The sequence below is a fragment of the Ursus arctos genome, unplaced genomic scaffold, assembly GCF_023065955.2.
Source record: "Ursus arctos isolate Adak ecotype North America unplaced genomic scaffold, UrsArc2.0 scaffold_22, whole genome shotgun sequence".
Lineage (NCBI taxonomy): Eukaryota > Metazoa > Chordata > Mammalia > Carnivora > Ursidae > Ursus > Ursus arctos.
This window is the reverse complement of record NW_026622897.1, coordinates 43,282,589-43,300,696: the sequence shown is the minus strand read 5'-3', so window position 1 is coordinate 43,300,696 and position 18,108 is coordinate 43,282,589. Positions and strand designations below refer to the sequence as shown.

General features: G+C 41.2%; 1 long non-coding RNA gene across 2 annotated transcripts in view; it reads left to right on the top strand.

The window, feature by feature from the left end:
- LOC123002060 (uncharacterized) overlaps nt 1–14,326 on the top strand; it is a 34,172-nt gene extending 19,846 nt beyond the window's left edge. Inside the window, exons 4-5 of one of the 2 annotated variants that reach the window (XR_006411571.3) lie at nt 984–1,071; nt 13,644–14,326. This is a non-coding gene — a long non-coding RNA (uncharacterized LOC123002060). Of the gene's footprint in view, nt 1–983; nt 1,072–4,686; nt 5,358–13,643 lie in introns of those variants that run through there. The other variant, XR_006411570.3, reaches the window with a different exon arrangement.
- Nucleotides 14,327–18,108: the final 3,782 nt, after the last annotated feature.

Genomic DNA, 18,108 nt, shown 5'->3' with positions numbered 1-18,108 from the left:
CGGCCGCTGTCTTCTTTACTCAAGCACACAGCATCTTGTTGTGTCCTATGAGCCCTTCCGTATATGTATCTGGCCCAGAGTAAGTCCTCAGTAAACATTTAGTGAGTAATATGGACTTGGTGCTAATTGTTAAGCATGGGAACACTTTTGTTTAGTCTGCCCGTATGTTGTGTGAGTATAATGCCACAAGGAAACTGATTTCACACAAACCCACAAGAATTCTTTTATTTACTTTAATAATGCCAACTAAAATCATATTACTTACCAGTCATTCAATTGTAAAACTAACCTTTTCTTCAACAGCGTCTCAGGTATGCAAATGTAAATCCTATGCATTAAGAAATAAAACAATAGAAAAGAAACTCCCCCCAAAGGGAAAACCAAATGAAATATAAGAACAATATAACACGAGTAGTCTAGCAGTAATGTGGTGTAAGTCTCCATAAAAATCGTCATCCAGGAACAGTGGCTGAGATGCTTGTAAAACGTAAGTTTAAACAGTACAATGCTGCTCATAAATCTTGTATGTATGTATGTGTGAGTTGCCAATCATAACTCAGGTTGGGTGTCTAGAAGTAATGGTGGCAAAGGCAAAAGCTAGAATCTCCTGGGGAGAAGCCTCACTATTTGCCTGCCATTCTAAAGTTAGGGGGAAACAGGTAAGTTTGGGCCCAGTTCATCTGCAGAGAGGGCTGTAAGTAACAGTTGAACAGGGTATGACCAGCCTGTACACATGTCACAATGGTGCCATCATGAGACAAGTCCATGTAACATAAAAATCAAGGGAGGAAATACTCCAAGTGAAAATAAAACTGGTAGAGCTGCAGAGGATGACCCTCTTCCGGCAGCACAGGCATCAGGATACCTTGCAAATGTGCACATGTGACATCTGAATGGATGTGTATCATAAGTTAAGTCAACAGGCATTTAAACCTGTATTATGATTTTAATTATTTATGTGAACTTTCTGTCTCAAATTTCAGGATGATTCCTTCATACTTAACATCACCAGAGAACAGAAAGCAGCAGCATTCTTTATCTGCAAAGATACCCCTTGGGGTACAATAAAAAGTACGTATTTGATCTTTGTTCCTTGTTCCTAGCGCACAGCTCCTAAGCCCTTGGAGTGATAGGCGTGTCTTTTGTATGCTAATGAAATGACTGATGGCTGGGCCTTGTAGCTTCAGGATGGTGGTGGGGGTGGGGTGGCTAGAAAGACCAAGCCTTGATTAGAATCTTGGAACTTTGAGCCTCAACCCCCAACCTCCAGGCCAGGGAGAGGAGCTAAAGATTGAGTTCAATCGCTAATGGCCAATGATTTCATCAACCATGCCTATGCAATGAAACCTCCATAAAAACCCATAAAAGATGAGGTTTGGATAGCTTTCAAGTTGGTGAACACATAGAGGTGCTGGGAGGGTGGTACACCCCAACTCCACGAGGACAGAAACTCCTACACTCAGGATGCTTCCACACTTTGCTCTATGTTCCTGTGCAGCTGGCTGTTCATTTGTATCCTTTATGATAAACTAGGAAACACAAATGAAGTGACTTCCAGAGTTCTGCGAGCCATTCTAGCAAATTATTGAACCTAAGAAGAGCATAGTGGGAATCCCCAATTTATACCTGGTTGTTCAGAAGCACAAACAGGTGGCTTGGGACTTGCAATTGGCATCTTAAAATAAGCAGTCTTGTAGGACTGAGACCTTAAATCTGTGAAGTCTAACTAACTTCAGGTAGTTAGTGTTAGAACTGAATTGTGCAACACCAGTTGGTATCCAAAGAATCAGAGAATTGGTGTGAGGAAAAAAAAACCATACAGTTGGTGTTAGAAGTGTTGTGAGTCAAAACAGCTCACCCCTGACTAAATATATCTTTTTAATGTTACTGTTTTATCTATTTGTTGAAAAATTATTATTTAGCAAAATCGCATAGGTTCTCTGTGTGTGTGTGTGTGTGTGTGTGTGTGTGTGTGTGTGCGCGCGCGCGCATGCACGTGCACAAATGTGCTATCCGGTGAATTTTGGAATAATGACTTTGGCAGGTATAGAGGTGAATCTGGGTTTTTTCTCCTCAAACATTTCAGGTCTATATTTAATGTTGCTCTGTTCTTTCTCCTCCATATTCCTTACTTCCTTCAAATAAACTTCAAGTTAATTCATCACTTTTGGAAGCCGATATCAACACCTCCCTATTTGGTTACCTCTCTACTTGGTTCTGCAGATACTCCATTTTCTAACACATTCTGTAAGGCAGTAAAGAGTCAGGAATTGTTTCAAGCCTCAAAGACATGGTAGGATTTACCATGTGATTTTAGGTAATCGCTTAGACCAGAGGCTATGCAGGAGGTAGATTGGAGGAAGGAGGCTAGAGGTATCATGCATGAAAGCACAGGTTCTGAAGTCAGCTAGACCTGAGTCCAAATCCATGTTCTAACACTTACTGGCTCTATAACCTTAAACAACTTACTTATGCTCTCCAAACCTGCATTTCTTCATGGAGGGCTATAATAATGGTTTTCAATTAAGCCATGTTTATAAAGTGCTTAATGTAAAGACTGGCACGTAGTAAGCACTCACAAATGGCAACCATTAAGTTTAATTGCTGTGTTGTTATGTGAGTGTTTTTCAGTTGGGTCTTAGCTAGATTTTTAAACTCTTTCTTCTCAGTATCTCTCTTATTTCGCATTAAGGGTACCTGATACAATATCTGTCCTCCAGCCCTAGAAGGTTATTCAAATGTCATCCCATTCCAACTGTGTGGCAATCTTATGTCAAAGGAATGTAGACTAGGCCAAGTTTGTCTTAGTATCTTCTCTTAGTATCTTTCACTGTAGGCTTCCCCTTCTGGGCTCACACCTCATTCAAAGCCACGAACTCACACCACTGCTGCCCTGCCCTGCCCTACAACACGTCCTTCATTAAACTTACTCTGCCACATCATATACTTTCCAGCTCTGTCTTCCTAATTCTTTCAATAAATTCAACAAACTTTACTGAGTGCTTACAAGATGCTATGAGCTGGGGAAACAAAATAGAAGTGGTAGTCTTTATACACCAGTATTTCATATTGTGCTTATAATGTGATAGTTCACTGGTTCTCAGCCTCAGAACTAGAACCTTTTGAAGTTCTAAAAACTATAGATGCTTATGTCCCACCTAATTTAGTAAATCTGGTTGTGACTCAGATATATAAGATTTGTGAATCTTCCTCAAGGATTTTACTGAATAGCCAGAGGAAAGAAGAACTGCAGGATGTGTTAAGAATGGGAAGGTGACAGGAATCTGGAAGTGTTGGGTGGACTTCATATTGGAGGTTTAAATGCTGAAGGATGAGTAGTTTTCTAGGGGGAGAAGAGAACTCCAGGAAAAGGAAAAGCATAATGCGTGACCCTAAGGCATTTGAATTCATCAGTATCATTTGTACTAATACCCTCATGGAAGAGGGTTAGAAGACTCATTTATTAAATGACTAGCATCTGTGCATATGGACTATCAATTTCTGGGGAGAATTGCCCTTACTCTGGGTCTTGTGTCCCTCCTTCTCTTCCCTCCCACTGATTTTCAGCTCCCCTCCTCTCTCATGGCTGGAATGTCCCAACATGGGGCCTATCACTGTTCCAGCTCAACCCTCTCTCAACTTAATCATCAAACACTTTCTCCATCTTACTCAGAAAATAGCTCAGGCCCTTTGAGGGCAGCAAGAGCACAGCTCACAGTGGAGGAAATGCCCAGAGTAGGGGTGAGAACTGGGTGAAAGCCTCCATGTCACCACAATATTTCTCCCTTTCCTCTTCCTTGAGGCTTCTCCTGTATGTGGCTGGGGAAATCCAACCCAGTCATCTCTGAAGACTCTTGAATTAAAACTTAATCTTCTGCTATGGTTGCTTTTGGTGAAGAGAGTTGGCTGAAGCAACGGTCCCCACCCACATCCAACACTCATACATTCATCTACTCAAAACTCTCCACAATGTTCTATCCTCTCAGAGAAAAATACACCATCCCTGTAAGCCCCCAAATTAGTCAGAATGACAGACTAAGCCTTCAGAAGGGTGTTTACATGGAACACTTAATGTCTGGCATAGTCTTTCCATCAGGTCTCCTGGCTAGTCACCAGTCACCTATTAAAGATTATCTTTGCATCAGTTTACTTCCCCTCCCACACCCCCTGAGTATTCATGAGGAGGCAGGCAGGTCGGGCTCAACCCCTTACCAGGTCACTTAAAATGGGTTTATCAAAAAGTTTAATTTGCAGAATACAATCAAGAGCAGGTATTAAATCAGCAGATGGATTGTGAAAGCTGAAAATTCCCTGTGGCATGGAAGTCCCATCTTTTGAATGTCCTCCACCTCTCTGGTGGCTGATGATGAGATTAGGAATCTTTCTGCAGAGGCTTCTGTCTATGCCCCCCACCCCATACTCTGATCCATTTGTGCCTCTGGCTCTGGCCTTGGACCTCAGCTCTGGGCTCCACTCCTAGTTCTGCCATCTCAGGCATATTCTCAGTTGAGCATTCAGCAACTTAAAATTTTTGAAACCCACAGCCTACATGCAGAAGACTCAAACTTTTAACTGACAGGAAGTCCAAAATCTGTACTTAAGTTCCCTCAGTGCAGTTGTCCTTTTCTTCTTCTTTATCCAATGACTCCAGCTATCATGTGGTTTGTTGTGCTTTTCTTTCCCCAGGAGTGGAACGGACTTTAGGATTGGTGCCCTTAGAAGATTGTCCCCATCCCTTCTTCCTATTGACTCACAGAACTCCATCCCTACCCAATGATGACAGCTCTAGCAGGCTGGATCGTGGCACCCTATTCACTGGAACCTAAACATGTTGCCTTATTTGGAAAAACAGCCTTTGTAGATGTGATTACATTAAGGATGAAAAGATTATCCTGGATTGTCTGGGCGGGCTCTAAATGCAATCACAAGTGTCCTCCTAAGAGAGAGGCAGGGCAAGATTTGACATATAGAGCAAAGAAGGTGATATGCGTTGGAACACAGATTTGAAGATGTTGGCCTTGAAGATTAGAGTGACACAGCCATAAAACCAGGAACATTGAAAGTCATGCACAAACTGGAAAGGCAAGGGACAGATTCTCCCATAGAGCCCTGTCCTAAAAGGAGAGTGGCCCTGCTCACAGCTTCATTTCAGCCCAGTGATTTATGCCTTCTTTTAGACTTTTCTATGTTTCATTTAAAGATACATACAGGGGCGCCTGGGTGGCGCAGTCGTTAAGCATCTGCCTTCAGCTCAGGGCGTGATCCCAGCATTCTGGGATCGAGCCCCACATCAGGCTCCTCTGCTGGGAGCCTGCTTCTTCCTCTCCCACTCCCCCTGCTTGTGTTCCCTCTCTCGCTGGCTGTCTCTGTCAAATAAATAAATAAAATCTTTAAAAAAAAATAAATAAAGATATATACAAACATATTAAAAGTTTACTCAAAGAAACAACAAAATGATTTTTATTACATGCAAAGTAAAAAGTAAAATACTTCTGTGCTATTTGAAACTTTATAGTGAAAATACATTTAGTTATTACTTACAGAACTTTTAAAAACAGATTGCCAGGATATAGACTAAAATATCAAAAGCAATCTCTGGATGATAGGGTTCTCAATGACTTATTTCCTTCTGAACAATTTTTTTCCATTTTCTAAGTTCACAACAATGTATAGCAAATAATTATAAAATTTAAAAAGTTATAAAGAAAAAATCTTGATGTAGATCATTTACTGACATTGAAAAAGTTCTACAAATATGCATTAGTCAGTAGAAAGAGAAAAGCTACAAAACAGTGTAAATATCATGGTGATTTTTATTTTAAAACATGCACATAGATAGTCAGAAACAGTAAAAGTGCATACATCAAAACTATCTTTGATACAATTATGGCTAATTTTTGTTTTACATTGTGTTTTTTGTGTCTTCGAATATTCTGCATTAATTATTTATGGATTTTATGATGAAATAAAATTATTATTAAATAGGAAAAGTTAGGAGTACATAAATGATAGAGTAAGAGATTCGTTGGGCCAGAACACATAGACCCTCGTATAAGAATATCAGATGGCATGCTAATGTAATAATGTAGCTCCTATAACTGGACCATAGAAGACGGTTTTAACAAATGCTCTTTGAGTGTATGAAGAAAAGATAAGGTTAAAATTGTGCCATTCTGACACACCCACAAGCTAGGATAAGTCCAACACCTGTGTAGGCTGCCTGTTTTCCCAGAGATTTGCACCTAAATACCACTGTGAACCAGTGAAACTAAGAATTTACAGTATTGTCATCTCTCTTCTGTAAGTCATTCAGAGGTCTCCTTTGCTCCTGTAGATTAAATGCCTCTCCAGGGTCCTAGATTCATGCTGTCACTCTTGGCATTTCCAGCTCCTCACTCCTAAATTAAGCGAGGGCCAAGTCTGTCCAAGAAGATAGGCTTCATTTTAGAGAAGGTGTGTGCCTCACAGTTGGCTTTGCATTTCTTCAAATTCCAGGCTTCCGCTGACGAGACTATTTTGGTCCCAGAAGTGAGTCCTGGCCAAGAGCAGGTTCTCCCCCACCAGGAGCGCCGGAGCTGTACCACTGTGCAGTTAGGTGCCTTTGTATCTCAGCCTTTCCAGGATACCTTTTCTGGTGTCAGAAATAGCCCTCTGTCTCCCCTGGTGGTAATCAGTAACTGAAGCATTGAGCAAGAACTCTCTCAGCAAGAATTCTGCCCATTGAGATCCTGCCTCCTCTAAGTCGTAGTGACTTATGTGACCTATGTGACCACACCAGATGCACATCTTACACAGTTACCCGGAAACAATCTGACCAGATCCTGAATCATGCATGTAGCTATTACAGGCTTCTCACCAGACTCATGTACAAAGGACAGTGGGGTATTCTGCCCCTTATCTTTATCGCCAGCTCACACTGGCTCCAAATCCTATCAACTGGATGATGTAGACTCCCCAATGATATTTTTGCCCTTCTGACTCAGAATGTCCCAGACACTGAAACACAAAGCAGAGAAGAGGTGAAAAGATAAGTACAAGATCTAAACAAAGCTAAGAACCCCAGAGATGATTGATGCGGAAAATATTTTCTCAGCCCACTTCCATTTATAATGACTTTCTTCCTCCAACAGAAATCTCCTGCAGAATCACTGTTTCTATAAAATCTCCATTTTGTTCTAGATTCACTTCAGAGTTCCTTTTACTTTGAAATGAAGGACAGAAACCTTGAGCTCCCCCTGGAGGTAGGAGTGTGCTAGTAAGAGTCTCCGCCTCGCTCTTGATTCATCCCACCCAGTCCACCTTAACCAGCAACCTTAGTTAACTTGCTTGGCGTCTTCCACCCATTTCCAGTCCACTTCTAGGTGATCTGTCTGCAGCCTGATTAGGTAACATCTGACTGGGCTTCTATCCTCTTGTGTTTTAGCGACTCTCATCTTAATGATAGGAAGTGCTCCTTGCCTAGCTGCTTAAACAGCACGGTTTGTTTCCATCATGTCTCACATTTTCTCTTTTAATACAAGTGCTCTATTAGTCATATGATTCTACTTGACATCTCTCCAACATGTCCCTTTCCTCTTTATCCTTTTTATTACTCTCCATCTTACCTAGAATTCTTTTCCTCCCCTAGGCCCTCATCTCTTTGTGAAAATCTTTTCCATTCATTAAAAGCCCAAGTCCCAGGCCAGCTTCCCCACACCCACCTCTGAAATCCTGTAGAACTTGTTGACAAAACCCTTATGTATGCTCCTTTGTATTTTAGTTGTCTCTACATTGCTTATCTTACTCTATTCAACCAAATGCCTGCCATAGCGTCAAGGTCTAGTGTGCACTAGAAAATCGGTAGATAAATGTTGAATTAAATTGTTGAAGGATGATTTCAAACAACCCATTTTCAAAGAACAGAGATAACCGCACTGTTGAAAAAGAAAGAAAGGAGACAGAAAGAAGAGAAACATGACCGGAAGAGAAAGGTCATGAGAGTCTCAGTGTGCTGTGGAAGGAACACTGGACGAAGGACCAGGAACCTGGGCTCAAGCCCCATGTGGTTGTTAATGACCTGAATGACCGCGAAACTACTCTCTAGAGAATCAAGACAGTGGGTTACATCTCAAGGTTGTCACCACGATGATATTGTACGACCATCTCCCCACTTAGGCTCCTGATAGCTGACTGAACAAGATAGTGTTCAGACTATACCTGTCACAGAGCCTAGCATAAGATGTGTGCTAATAAATGTTAGTTCCTCTCTTTCTCACACCCAATGGAAACATTCTGCATCAATTTTAAGAAAGTAAAAGTTCTTTATCCATGGAAAATGGACACACACTGGAATATGTGCCGGATGTTACGGCAATAGAGAACTTTACAGCTTGTTTAATCAAGAGTACTGCAGAAACATTTGTTTTCCCCTCGAGATGTGTCCCTTAGGTAGAACTTTTCAGCAGCTGGTTTTCTCCATAGGCTGAACAGGCTTTCTTGACATTTTTTCCTCCAGCCCTTGCCATGTGCCATTTTAGGTAGAAGCTTCCAGTCCAGCAACTGAAAGGAAATAGCTATGAGCTATGCCAAAAGAAACTCATAGTCAACTACATCACGGTCTGGGAAGGTGTGGAAATCATTTGACAAAGATCCTTCTACATGGTTAGCAAGAAAGAAGGGTAACACTTGGAAGACAATAAAAAAAATGGGGAAGAATTTAAATAAGGTATGCCAGGAAAATACACAAATACCAAGGAATTGAACTAAAGATTCTGGAACCTAAGACAGTTGCAAATGTTCGATTAATATGTGTAGCAACAACACATTTACCAAGGATTTTAGAGAAATGAGGGCTTCTACCTATGGGACTTTAGGAGTTCACTGAAGTTTAATTCTTTGTATTTTTAGAAAGCTGAATTAATTTTGCTATTTTATTATGATGTTTTCCTGACTGACTTTAGAGAACTCCAAACTACCCTAAGTCCCTGCAAATATGGCTCTTTTACTCCTCTGTGCCTTTGTGGGTGCTCCTTCCTCCTGCCATCACCTCTCCTCCTCACCCTTCAAAACCTATTTTAAATCTCTGTGACTCTACTCAGCAAAGTAAGTTGCTCCCACTGCCATCCAATAGTCTCGGCTTATAGTTCTATTAATAATTTTTGCAATCCCTGGGGCCCTAGCTGGGTGAATGCCAGGTGCGCCCAGTTGGGGGTCCGCCTGGGAAGTGAGGAAACTGATTAGGAGAGCAGTACTGTGCTCAATTATGAGAAGTTACGGGGCCTTTCTTTACTGAGTGTCTAATGCTGTTATCTGTTTTTTTTTTAAAAAAGAAGCCTTATGAAATGTTTTCTTCTGATGCTGTTCTGGGTATATTCTGAGAGGCTCTTAATAGAAGCCAAATTGTGGGGGGGGGGGGGGAATCCAGAGGAGGAGGGTGCTGAAAGAACAGGGCGAAGAAAAAGAATCCGCAGTCTCAGAAGACTTTGCAAGAAGCCAGGTCTAAGTTTGCCCACTCCTACACCTTCACTAGTTCTCCACCTACAGGTCCTTAGATTTCAGCTTCCTTAGGAAAGCGTGTCATGCTTTTTCTGATGAGAGCAATCAGAGCATCTTATACCTCTCACTTACAGCATTTACCACAGTTGTAAATCCGTATGTATGTGTGATTCTTTGCTGGATGTCTCTTTTTATCACTAGGCTCCTGAGAATGGAGACTCCTATCAGTTTTGCGCACCAGTATCCCCTAGGTCCTAGCATAGGCCTGGCATATAATGGGATTTCAGTATGTGTAGAACAAATGAATAATGTTGCATGAAAGGCAATGGGGAAAGGGACTTGACATACAGATTTAAAAGGACCATTTAAAGTAACTTAGCAGTACTGCTAACGATCAGCATGACAGGATCAATATAACGATCAAGGGCGTGTGAGGTTTTTTCCTCCTGACATCATATATCTGATGTCTTTTCCAACACTACCTCCCTAGTTCTCTGACACCAGCTGGGTGACCAACACTTCAATTCAGTTCCGGCTCTATTTCCTTGGAATTAGCATCCAGTCTCCTAAGTTAAAGGGCTCGGCCCCCATAGACTGCCTGTACTTGCAGATGCCCGTTACAAGTCCCAGGCCACCTGCGCTTTGGATCCACCAGATAGAAACTGAGGAATCCCATGACCCTCTCCTCAGGTTGGACGTTTTGCTAAAATGGCTCACAGGACTGAAGAAGGCACATTACTTACATTTACCGGTTTATTATAAAGGATACAAAGGAACAGCCGGATGAAGAGGTACATAGCATGAGGTCTGGAAAGGTCCCAAGTGCAGGAGCTTCTGTCCCTGTGCAGTTGGGATGCGCCATGTTCCCAGCACTTAGAAGTGGTCGCCAGCCTGGAAACTCTCCGGACCTCGTTGTTGATGGGTTTTTATGGAGGTTTCACTACGTAGGCACGATTGACTAAATCACCGGGTGTTGGTGATTAAACTTAATCTCCAGCCACTTTCCCCCTCAGGAGGTGGAGCTGAAATTCCCAAGCTTCGAAACTAGGCTTGGTCTTTCTGGCTTCCCTTGCTAAAGCTATCTAGACGCTCGCCAAGACTGGCCTCATTAAAAGATGCTCCTATCACCCTTACCCCAAGAAATTCCAAGGGTTTTAGGAGCTCTGTGCCGGGAGTTTCGAACAAAACCAAAGATCCTTCTGTGATACCACAGGGTGGGAATGAGTTTAAGGATGTCAGTGTAAGGGTATATACAGTTGGTAAGTAGATTGTAATGATGATGTTAACCAAGGTTTCAAAGGTAATAATAAGTCATTAGGTTAGCCTTGCATTTCATCTCAATTTATTTCCCACTAACTTCTTACACAGGCAAATTAATGACATCAGTATGTCTTCACTCAGTAATTACAGCACTCCCCTCCCCACTTTATGTAAGCCCAATACCATCTTACTCTGAGTCATTTATTTGATAATCAGATGTTACAGACACTCATGCGAATGTGTGGCTGAATTAAATATTCTGCCACTGTGTTTTCCCGGAAGAGAGAAGTGGATGCCTTTTAACAACCTTGGGCCCCACACGAGACTTAGGAGTTTAGACCTGAACTTTCTTTGTTTCTCCTATTCTCCAACATTTAACATATCAAAAAACACTTTCCAGCACAAACTATAAATAAGTTGATCATTTAAGGTAATAAATCAGACCTTGTCAATCTACATACCACCGCTGACAAAACTGTTGCTGACAAGGTAACAGAAAGCAAATCATATACAATCTATTGATGGAGACATTCAATCCTGCATTCCCTCAAGTATTTGTTGGAAGGCTCCTGCATGCCTCACACTAGGTATATAGGAGGCCTCTATGATGAAGCGAAAAGAGGTCTATAGGATATGAATAAAACTCAACACATAACCTGCCCTCAAGAAGTTCCCAATCTTGTTCGAACAAAAGATCACAGAACAAATTTTAAAACAAAATCTATAATTGGGGACTAAGATAAAAGAAGCATTCTACAGAAATTTGGGGAAAAGGGCAACCAAATCAGATTAGGAGATCAGGGAAGGTTTCCCGGGAAGCTAAATTTTGAAGGATGAGCTAAGAGAAAAGGATGAATTAGGAAGAAGAGGGTATTTTAAGCAAAAGGAAACATGTGTATGTAAAAGCTCACAGCCTAATCAGTAAACTACAAGTAATTCACTGCAGGTCTTTACTCAAATGCTTTCTACTTACGAACACTCGTAAGTACAAAGCTCTGCATCCAAGCAAAGGCACATCAACTCTTTCAGACACGTCAGAAGGAGTTCGTGGTCAGGTGAGGTAATTTCAGTCCTGGTCACATGATCATTGGGTTATTCCTTAATCCATTTAATTATTACATTGGGTTATTCTTTAATCCACTTAATTAATTCCTTAACTTGCAGGGTGGCATCCCCAAATACCTACCATGAATACAAGCTGTCTGGGTAGGGCCTGAGGTGAACTGGAGTGTGAGGTGTGAGGTGAAATGTGTCCAGCTAGAGGGCTGAGCAGCCCCAGGCACTCACTGGTTTTACTTTGCCAGAATGTGGCCTCAGTGCTGCCGTGCCTTTGCTCTCTCAAGGCGAACAAGAGACCTCCTTCAATTTTGAAATGTTGAGAACTAATTCAAAGTTTTAAAATTGTATGCAGGCCAAACATTTGACCTTGACCTTCTGAGATGGTTATATTGAATAGGCACTACAATATGTAGATCTACAGCTCAACAAGAGGCCTACACACCAAGAGCAGACATCACCATATATTTAATAGTTGAAGCGATGAGAATAGAATAGGTCACCGGAGGGTTACATGTTTACTGATACAACAAAAGAAAGGTACGGGAGAACCCTAAGAAAAGGGGGCAGATAAGTAATAGGTGAAGGAAAAGGGGCCAAGCAAAGAAGAAAAGGCCTTTCATGAACATTCGAAAATTAAATAAGCTGGCACAACAAGGATTCAAGTAATTTCATCTTATTTGAAACTCAAACAAGCTATTTAAGGAAGATATTATCAGAGTTCCGTATTATCGGTAACTTGAGCTCATTCAGATGACCAACCCAGGATTTCACAGTTTTTAAATAGCAGAGCTAGCACTTTAATGCTAGTCTTTCCCAAATTCCACAGATCTTCATTCCACCATGCTGGCTCCAAATTTCTTATGATTCACACACTAGCAAAGTCAGGAAAGCAGAAGTAGGAAGGAAATGATACTAGTGCAATCAACCTCCTGCAACTCTTCCTATTCCCATGCTTTTGACACAGTAGGAAACTCGGGCTCAGAGAAGTTTCAAAAACAATTTACCTTTAAACTCCTGTCTTTATTAAAACTTACCTGAAAACCCAACCCCATCCTTTAGTATTCACAGACAGACATTAACCCTTTGCTTGCATAAGGATACATGCACTCAGGACTTTCATAATAAAGGCATCAGTGAGGCTCCTGGGTGGCTCAGTGGGTTAAGCATCTGCGTTTGGCTCAGGTCATGATCTCAGGGTCCTGAGATCCAGCCCCACATTTGGCTCCCTGCTCAGTGAGAAGTCTGCTTCTCCCTCTCCCTCTGCTGCTCCCCCTGCTTGTGCTCTCTCACTCACACACACACACTGTCTCTCAAATAAATAAAATCCTTTAAAAAATAAAGGCATCAGAAACTAAGTAGTATCTTTTCTGTACTATAATCATTAGAGAGAAAACTATGGGACATCTTATAGCCTTGCTCTACTTCACATAATGTTCTTTATTTTATGCAAATATACTGACTCTGCCAGAGATTCCATGTAGTTTACAGGAGCATGACATGAGTGAGTGTTAGAGATAAGTAGATATTGCCAAAACATTTCTTATAGTGGATGTTGGCAGAACATTATTATTATGGGTCTGCAAAAGCTTGGAAAAATTTTCACTATAATCCATCTTGTGATAGTGAAAACTGTTTCACTGGAATTTGACCTGAAAGACTAGAACTTGATCACCAAGTTTCAATAGCAATCTTGTTGAAAGAGTACATTTCTCCTGCTGATATGAACAGGGATTTTTTTAAAACTTTGATATGTATACTATAAAACCAAGTTATACGAGTGTGTTGCAATTGAATAGGTTCCAAATGTGGGTTTGAAGGGGATATGATTATTTCCAGATTTCTTTACTTAGGTGGATTACTGAGCCTGTGCAAGAGATCTCTGCCCAGAAGCTCCTACCTCTCAAAATGGTTTCAGTTGGTCCAATTTTCTTCTCATCACAGGTAAAGTCTCAATCCCCGTGATAACTCCAAGAGCTTACCTTCTTTTTTTTCTTTTTTTAAAGATTTTATTTATTTATTTGACAGAGAGAGAGACAGCCAGCAAGAGAGGGAACAGAAGCAGGGGGAGTGGGAAAGGAAGAAGCATGCTCTCAGCAGAGGAGCCTGATGCGGGGCTTGATCCCAGGACTCTGGGATCACGCCCTGAGCCAAAGGCAGACGCTTAACGACTGAGCCACCCAGGCGCCCCAAGAGCTTACCTTCTTTAAAGCCTCTAAAAAAGCAATTAAATTAGGGCAGTAAACATAGATAGAATTGATTTCGTTCAGAAAATATTTACTGAGTGTGAAGGCACTGGGGATATCAAGATGAATCGGAAATGAATTCTGCCCACAAATCATTCAGCCTGGGGTGGGGGTGTGACACAGCTAATTAGCTGGGTTAAGGCTAACATCACTGTTGAGAACTTGAAGTACATGTATTTTGTCTTGTTGATCCGTAAACTTTGAGGTATAGACTAAGAAACAGGTGGCATATGACAAGTTAGCATTCTTTTTTTTTTTTTTTTCAAAGTTAGTATTCTGGTATGAAAGTTGAAAAGCTCGGTTGGTATTTTCTCATTGTTGCTTGGAACCCCTGCTCTTCTTGTTCCCAGTGGACGGGTCTTCCGCTGCAATTCTGGCAGCCCTTTCAGGATCTGGCCCCTAAGGGATTACAGATCTGTTTCTTTTTTCTTTAAAGATTTTATTTATGTCTTTGTCAGAGAGAGAGGGAGAGAGAGAGCACAAACAGGGGCATCTGCAGAGGGAGAAACAGGCTCCCTGCTGAGCAGAGAGCCCATGCGGGGCTCGATCCCAGGACCCTGGAATCATGACCTGAGCCATATGCAGACGATTAACTGACTGAGTCACCCAGGCATCCTGGCACAACTCAAGATTACAAATCTTTTAGTCATCAAATAGTAACCCAACTCCACTGTGTGTTAACTTATACAACTTTACCAGAGTGAAATGTAAATGTGCATGAATGATTTAGCTTCTCTCCCCCTTCAGGAAACAATCACAGATGGATATAAACATGTATTTGCATAAATATGAAAAGATAAGAAACAATTTAAATGCTGAACAATTGAGGTGTGGTTAATTAAATTATGGATATTCCTATGGTGTATTACTATGGATCCATTAAAAGGATGTTTTAGGAAAATATTCACCATATACTGTTATAAAAAATGCTTACAAAACCAAAATGGTATCATTACATTTTCCAAATATGTGTATATTCATGTTGTGAGTGCACAGAAAAGGACTAGAAGAATAGAAGACTCAAATATTAATAGTGGTTACCTCTGGGTGGTAGGATTATAGAAGAGTTTTCTTCTTTGTGGTTTTCTTGTATTTTCCAAACTATACAAAATGTACATGTGTTACTTTCATTATTCAAAGCAAATTATATTTTTAAAAAGAAAGACCAAAAAGTAGTCTAGCTCTTCCTATTTTGTAGCTTTTTTTGACAAAGAAGTTTTACCAAATTCCCCAAGGACTGGAACGGAAGGCTATTTTAGTGACACCAACTGCGCCAACTCAAAACCTTACTCATAGAACTTGTATCAAGAGGCAAAGAAAAGCGTCACTTTCCATCCCGTCTGGGGCACACCCTCAGGAACTGCAGGGAGTCTTCCTACATCTTTTTATGTTCAAGGGTTTTTAATTATGTTATCCCTGGGGCCTCATAAGCAATGCTAAAGTCTTTGCTATCTCTTCCAGTATGCTAGTTAGCCATGTGCAAATAGGACTGTGGATGGCCTTCTTTAGTATCCCAGAGTTTCTGAGAGGCCAGCAACATAGGCACTATTTGGAACAGAACAGCCTATTAGGAACATGGACTCTGGAGTCAGAACTTAGAATCTTAACACTGAAATTTACTAATCATGTGGCCTGGGGTACATTACTTAATCTCTTTGTGACTCATTTTCCTCATCTGTCAATTAGATCATAATAATGTCTACCTTATCATGTTTCTATGATGATTAAAAATGATAATGTATGTTAAGTACTAAGCACAATGGCTGGCATGTAATAATCAATAAATGTAAGCTCTTGTATTACTAAGATAAATACAATATACAGATAAAAAGTAATGTTATGAGAGATCTAGAAAAGGCACAATTACTTCTGGTTGAGAAGATTACAAAAGGCTTTGTAGAAGGAGAAAATTTAGATATTCTGAGATGAGGGGGAAAGGCGTTCAGGTGATGGCAGCATCAGAGCTTACAGGAGAGGAAGCTGTAGAACACAGGTGTTGAACAGTGTTCCTGGAGCATCACGTATATGAAGAAGTCCTTAGGAGACAAGAATGGCAGGTAAAGAAGTTTAGATTTAACTTATGGATAATAAGGACACGTTTCATCTATTATAATTTTCTTTTTTTTTTAAGATTATTTATTTACTTATTTGTCAGAGAGGGAGAGAGAGAGAGAGAACAAGCAAGGGGAGCTGAGGCAGAGGGAGAAATCTCTACACCCAATGTGGGGCCTGAACTCAAAACCCCGAGATTAAGAGTGACATGATCTACTGATTGAGTCAGCCTGGCACCCGTAAAACTTTTTTTTTTAAAGATTTTATTTAGTTAGTTAGTTATGTCTTTATTATTTATTTATTTATTCATTAATTTATTCATTCATTTAGGGGAGAGAGAGCGCGCATGTGCGCACACACACACACTCAAGTCGAGGGAAGGGCAAAGGGTGAGATAGAATCTCAAGCACACTCCACCCTGAGCATGGAGTCTGATGCAGGGCTTAATCCCAGGACCGTGAGATCATGACCTGAGCTGAAATCAAGAGTTGGACTCTCAACCGATTGAGCCACCCAGGCACCCCCCTAAAACTTAGTTTTAACAGAGAATGTGGAAGGTCATGAGATGGACAAATGGGGTACTTGTATACATGCTCAGGTAAATTGCAAAAAAGGGATTACTGTGTGATGTTACAAAAATTATTTTGGGATGAAAATTATAATAGATGGGCAACCTAGGTGGCTCAGTCGGCTAAGCATCTGCCTTCGGCTCAGGTCGTGATCCCAGGGTCCTGGGATGGGGCTCCGTGTCGGGCTCCCTGCTCAGTGGGGAGCCTGCTTCTCCCTCTCCCCACCCCCTGTTTATGCTCTCTCTCACTTTTTCTCTCTCTCAAATAAATAAATAAAATCTTAAAAAAAAAGGAACCCACAAGTTTTAGCTATTGGTAAGTCAAAGAATCTCCTGGTCAAAGCATAGAGTGGTCTCCTGGGGCAGGGAAGAAACTAGAAATAACAGAGTAAAGAAAGCATGATCCTTTATTTTTATAGCTCTATAGATATTTTAAGGCATCAGGAGATATGAAAGGAAGAAAGATTATGCTTGGTCCTGATAAGTAAGATCATCTTTGGGATAAACATTTAAATGACATAAGAAGCATATGAAGAAAAGAACAAAGTTCAGGACAAACAATACCCGGTTTTAAGGTTACTGTAAAGTCTCAGTAATGAAGACAATGTTGTATTGGTGAACAGATAGACATACAGATCAGTGAAATAAAATAGAAAGTCCAAAAGAAGAATCACATTCAGGTGATCAGTTGATTTTTGACAAAGGTGCCAATGCATTCATTGGGGAAAGAAAAGTGAAAAGTCTTTCCAATAAATGGTGTTAGAACCACCAGATATACATATGGAAAAAAAATTAAACCTCAATCTTCATCTCACATCATATATAAAGATTAACTCAAAATGTCAAATAGATCTAAATGTAAAAGCTAAAACAATAAAACTTTTAGAAGGAAACATAGAAGAAAAATCTTTGTGACCCAAGACAGAACCAACAAAAGAAGAAATCATTCTAAAATTGACAATTTGAACTTCATCAAAACTTAAAACTCTTGCTGCTTAAGAGACATCATTTAAAAAGTGAAAAGACACGAGGAGGAGTTAAGATGGCGGAGGAGTAGGAGACACCTTTTTCGGCCAGTCCCCCGAGTCGAGCTGGATAGGTACCAGACCAGCCTAAACAACCACGGAACCAGCCTGAGACGCAGGAAGATGCATCTGGATCTCTACAAATGAACATCTCCAGCGCTGAGTATTGAGGTAGGAAGCGGGGAGCCATGAAACCGTGCACAGATATCGGAAGATAAACGGAAGGGGGAGGGAGCCGCAGCGTTCGGGCGCCGGGAAGCGGTAGCCACCTGCATGGGAGAGCGGGCGGGGCTCGCGGACAGCACCGCAAAACAGCAGACTGAGACCGTGAGCCGGGTGCGCACCACGAGGCATCTCGCGGAACACCGGAATCCCGGTGCACTCACTGGATCCAGACTGAGACCGGGAGCTTCCGGAGCGCGCGCGG